The sequence below is a fragment of the Spermophilus citellus genome, assembly GCF_964194105.1.
Source record: "Spermophilus citellus genome assembly, chromosome: 1".
Classification (NCBI taxonomy): domain Eukaryota; kingdom Metazoa; phylum Chordata; class Mammalia; order Rodentia; family Sciuridae; genus Spermophilus; species Spermophilus citellus.
In genome coordinates, this window is record NC_138182.1 from 146,264,810 (window position 1) to 146,270,809 (window position 6,000).

Sequence of the window (6,000 nt, forward strand, 5' to 3'; positions counted from 1 at the left end):
TTAGTGCCTCGTTGAGGCTGAGGCTATCTTTGAACTTGCCATCCTCCTGTCTCAGCCTCCCAAGCTGCTGGGATTACAGGTGTGTGCCACTGTGCCCAACTCCTTTTTAAAATTTTTGAGATAGGGTCTCACTAAAACACCCAGACTGCGAATTGTCTTTCTAAGCTTTCAGCTTCCTGCAGTAAGGTGTGTCCCCAGCAGTTGAATCTGAGGAAGATTCCATTCTTCAGGATCCCACTTGGCCATTCCCCAATAGCTCTGTCAAAGGCCTTGGGCCAGGCCACTCAGGAGGCTGAGGCCTGAGGATCAAGAGCTTGAGGTATGTGGTACTGTAGATTTAACACTAAGCCTGGGCAACTTAGCTAGAACCTCTCAGCTTGGTACTTCAGAAAGTACCTCTTTAAGCTACAAATTCTGGCTTTAGAATTTAAAACTTATTAGCATAACATGATAATATTAAAAAAGATGTTCAGATAGAACATATGAATATAAAAGCATAGGCTGAGGATGTGGGTAGAGTGCTTGCCCAGCAAACATGAGGCTCTGGGTTTCATCCCCAGCGCCCTTTCTCCCGCAAAAAATGTATAAAGCAGCTGGGGGCAGTATCACACATCTGTAATCCCAGCCACTTGGGATGCTGAGACAGGAAGATTATAAATTCAAGGCCAGCCTCAGCAATTTAGTGAGAATGTCTCAAAATAAATATTAAGTTTTTTGGAATTTATTTATGTAATATACAAACATACTGTGTTTGTATATTTAAATATGCATTAAATGCAAACTGCTTTGGCCATACTACAGTGATGTAGCCACATCAATGTTTTTTTTTTAATATTTATTTTTTTAGTTGGACACAATTACCTTTATTTCACTTATTTATTTTTATGTGGTGCTGAGGATCGAACCCAGAGTCTCACATGTGCGAGGAGACTATTCTACCACTGAGCCACAACCCCAGCCCCCCCCACATCAATGTTTCTAGCTGCTCAATTCACAATAGCTAAGCTATGGAACCAAACTAGGTACCCTTCAACAGATGAATGGATAAAGAAAATGTGGTACATATACACGATAGAATATTACTCAGCCATAAAGAATGAAATTATGGCATTTGCTGGTAAGTGGATGGAACTGGAAACTATCAAGCCAAGTGAAATAAGCCAGTCCTAAAAAGCCAAAGGTAAATGTTCTCTCTGATATGTGGATGCTAACACACAATAAGTGAGGGGGGGGGGAGTGGAAGGAGGGACGAATAGAAGTTCATTGGATTAGACAAATGAGAATGAAGGGAAGGGAGTGGGAATGGGAATAGGAAAGACAGTAGAATGAATCATAACTTTCCTAGGTTCATGTATGAATATACCAGTGTAACTCCACATGATGTACAACCACAAGAATGGGAAGTTGTACTCCATATATGTATGAGATGTCAAAATACACTATACTGCCATGTATATCTAAAAATTTTTTTTTAAAAAACTACTTTGAAAATTTATTTCTACTCATCAATGTATCTTAGGACATTTAACCACTCCTGCTGATAGACCTTTGTTTTCTTTTAGTGTTTTCACTATTTTAATGATGGTGCAATAAAAATTGTGCATTTTTTTTAACTGTGCTAGAAATTAAACCCAGGACCTCAAGCATGCTAGGGAAGTGCTGTACTACTAAGTTACATCTCCAGCTTTTTTTTTTTTTTTTTACATTTTAAAAAATTATATTTTTAAAATCCTTTTTTTAAAATTTTAAAATTTTTATTTTTATAGTGCTGGGGATTAAACCCAGGGTTTTGTGCATGTGAGGCAAGTACTCTACCAACTGAGCTATATCCCCAGCCCTGTTTTTTTATTTTGAGTCAGGTCATGTCAGTTGACCCAGGGCAGCATTGAACTTGTGGTCCTCCTGCCTCAGCCTTTGTAGCTGGGATTACAAGGCATGTTCCATCATGATCAACTTTTGGTTTTTATTTTTTTATGTGTGTGTTTGCTCACACACATGTATGTGTGGTTATCTTTGGTACTTTTGTAAGTCTGTCCATGTTAAAAAATCCATAACACTGATAATTTTGGTATGTGCAATATTATTAAATTGTCATTTAAAGATTTACAGTTGTTTTAATATTATCTCAAATGCTTGGGCTGGGGATGTGGCTCAAGCGGTAGCGCGCTCGTCTGGCATGCGTGGGCCCGGGTTCGATCCTCAGCACCACATACAAACCACAATGTTGTGTCCGCCGATAACTAAAAAATAAATATTAAAAATTCTCTCTCTCTCTCCCTCTATCACTCTCTCTTTAAAAAAAAAATGCTTGCCAAGACTATTTTAGCAAACCTTTTTTTTTTTTGCATAATTCAAAAGGCAGAAATGGTGTCTAATTTAAGTTTCTTTAATTCTCATGGGTGCTGAATAATATTTTTCTTTTTTCTTCCTTACTCTCTCTGTGTCTGTCTGTCTGTTTTGCTCTCTCTGTCTCTCTTTAAGCTGTGGATTGAACCCAGGGTATCTCACATGCTAAACATGTACTATACTGCTGAGCTACACCTTTGTTGCTAGATAATTTACATTTTTATAAGTCGTTTCTGTTTTTTTTTTCCTGTAAAATACTATTCTCATTTGTGTCCATCTTTTTATGACTTTAGAATAACTTTTTGTGGCTGGGCGTGGTGATGTAAGCCTGTAATCCCAGTGACTCAGAAGGCTGAGGCAGAAGGATTGATCACAAGTTCAGAGCCCCCCTCAGCAACTTAGTGAGGCTCTAAACAACTTATCAAGACTCTGTCTCAAAATAAAAAACGAAAAGGGCTGGGGATGTGGCTCAGTGGTTAAGCACCACTGGGTTCAATTGCTGGCAGGAGGGGGAACATAAACTTTTTGTGCTTTCGGTATAGGAAAGATGAGGCCGAATACCTGAGGAATTTTCAGGAAGCAGGTTTATGTAGCTTCAGTGGTGCAGAGGGTGCTAATGCTTAAAAATCTCTGGTCCCTGAGTCTGGAAATTCTTTTAGGTTTATACTCAGTGGGATGGTTACATGTCAGTGGGTAGGTACATAACAATTACTCTTTGTCCCACATTCTTAGGCTAGACAGAGGTTTCACAAGTTTTGTCTCCAAACTGGGCATTTACAAGACAGAAGAAGCTGTTAACACCCTTTGTAAAATCTTTCTGATAAGAAGAGAAGCAAAATATTGCAAGAATATTTTGGGTGGGAGTACCTGGTCTGCTTCACTTTAACAAAATTTTTTCTTGCCTTGATACATATGCCAATATAGCTAGCTATCTAGAATCTTAATTTTAATTTATTTTTGTGCTTGGGATGCAGCCCCATGCCTTTCACATGCTAACATGTGTTCTACTACTGTACTATATACTTTGAGCCCCTAGATCAAATTTTTTATTTTTGGTGGTGTTGGGGACTGAACCCAGGGCCTTATGCATTCGAGGCAAGCAGTCCACCAACTGAGCTATATATATCCCCAGATCCTAGATCAAAATTTTATAACCCCTTTGTCACTGGTCTTTTGATTGAGAAATCAAAATTAGTGTTTAAATGCATCAGCCTTCTGTAACTTCTAAGTTTTGTGTCATGGTTAAAAAGAACCATGGAGCCTGGGGAGCCTGGGTTATGGCTCTGCAGTAGAATACTTGCGTACCACGTGTGAGGCTCTGGGGAGCCTGGGTTATGGCTCTGCAGTAGAATACTTGCGTACCACGTGTGAGGCGCCCTGGGTTCAATCCTCAGCACCACATAAAAATAAATAAATAAAAAAAGGTATTGTGTCCAACTACAACTAAAACTTTAATAATAATAATAATAATAATAATAATAATAATAATAATAAAGAATGTCTTCAGATTATCATGGAAACCCTGAACAGGCTGTGAGAAGTTCCTGGCCATTTGCTAGTCTGTGAAAAGTCAGATTTCTGGCAGGACAAGTCTTGAAGCTGGCATCCTGTGGAGACGGGGTATCACCATTACAAGATTCCTACAATGCAAATACAAATATTGATGAACATAATACTGCTGTCCTGCTACCAAACAATAATAGCACTACTTTTTCTTTTATTTTCAATTATAAAAGAAGAGACTGGCTGTGTCTCAGTAGTAGCCTGCAGGAAGCCCTGGGTTGATCCCCAGCTCCACCAAAACAAACAAACAAAACAAGTCAAATCATGCAGATCTTTATTTTTGTAATGCTGGGGATCAGTGAACTTGTAATGCACTTGCCTGCGTGCTAGGCAAATGCTGTATGCTCTGTCACTGAGCTACTTCTCCAACCCTTTTTATTTTTGATTTTGAGACGTGGTCTTACTAAGTTGCCCAGCCTGACCTCAAATGTGATCTTCCTGCTTTAGCCACCTCCCAAATTTTTGGGATTACAGCGGTATAACACTGTGCATGGCTGTGCATATTTTTGTCATATTTCCCCCCCTTTTTTTTCCCTCTGAAATTGTTCCCTTTTTAGGAGGAACTTTGGTTAATAGAAAAGTTAATGTTATCACTGGATAAGGACATTTATGAATAAACAGGACTTCAAGGTCATTCACCTCAGTATTCTGGCAGAAAAATTATGATATTTATCCACTGCTCTGAGGAGTCAAAGCTAGCTTCATGGGTTACATTGTTGTTTCAAGGTTTTGTGGATAGGCCTGGTTTGTGGAGAGGAAATGAACATGATTTTTGAAAAGGAGGAGACTGTTTTTACAACTTTGTGATTTTTGCTTTATTTTTATTTATTTTGTGGTGTTAAGGATCAAACCAAGGGCTTTGTGCATGCTAGTCAAGTGCTCTACCATTGATTTCCACCCTAGCTCATCCAACTTTATGATTCTTAATAATTAGGACTGTTAACTTGTTTTATTTTTGTGGGGGAGGGGGTATTGGAAATTGAACCCAGGGACACTCCATTGCTTAACTATGTCCCCAGCCCAGAGGAAGAACTGTCTTATAGGGCCAAAGGCTGGGGAGTTGGAAAGAGCATGGACCTTGGCTTGGGCTATCCACATATGGGCATGTGGGTCCCTCACTATACAGGTCACAGTGGGGCAGGTGGGAATAGAAGAAGGGTAGGTTAGGGGATGTGTGTGCTCTGGCCCTGAGCCCTTCCAGTGTGAGGGGTAGGCCTATCTCCCCTTTCCCTCATAAAGGGTGGAGGGGGTGAAGGGAAAGGATCAGTGTATTCATTTGCTAAATAAACAGAGCCAGGAGATTCGTTTCCTGGGCCTGCCATAACACTGGGTGACTGCAAACAGAGTAACTTGCTCTCAGTTCTGGAGGCTAGAAATCCAGAATGAAGGTGTTGGCAGGGCCATGCTGTCTCTGAAGGCTGGAGGAGAGAATCTGTTCCATTCCTTTCTTAGCTTCTGGTGTGGCCCGTAACCCTTTGGTGTTCCTTGGCTTGTAGACTCGTCTGTGTCTGCCTCCGCTACCACATGGTGTTTTTTTTTTTTTTTTTTTTTTTGAATGGCTGTCTTCATATGGCATCCCCTCCTTTTTTTTTTTTTTTTTTTTTTTTTTTTTTTCCTATGCTGGGGATCAAATCCAGGGCCTTGTGTAAGCTAGGCAAGTGCTCTACCATGAGCTACCCACTAGCCTGCCCCTTTTTTTATAAGGATGCTAGACATAGTGGGTTAGAGTGGACCTAATCTAGTCAGCTCATTGTAATTGGATTATATCTGCAAAGACCCCATTTTCCAAAAAAGGTCATAGACACAGTTACCATGGGTTAGGACTCCAACACATCTCTTTGGGAGACAGCCTGTGGGCAATTGGTGTTGGTACCAGGAATGATGGGGCTGGGGGCATGGACTAGGCAGTTTCTGAGGTAAGGCTTCAGGACCCTGCCTTTTGCCTTCTCAGTTTGTGACCTAGGGTGGCTGGGGACATGTGACTGTGATTTGTGGCATGGGTAAAATTAAGGAGGAGGCTGTGAGTATAGCTAGTGGTAAAGCGCTTTCCTAGCATGCACAAACACAGGTCCTGTGTTTGATCCCCAGCAC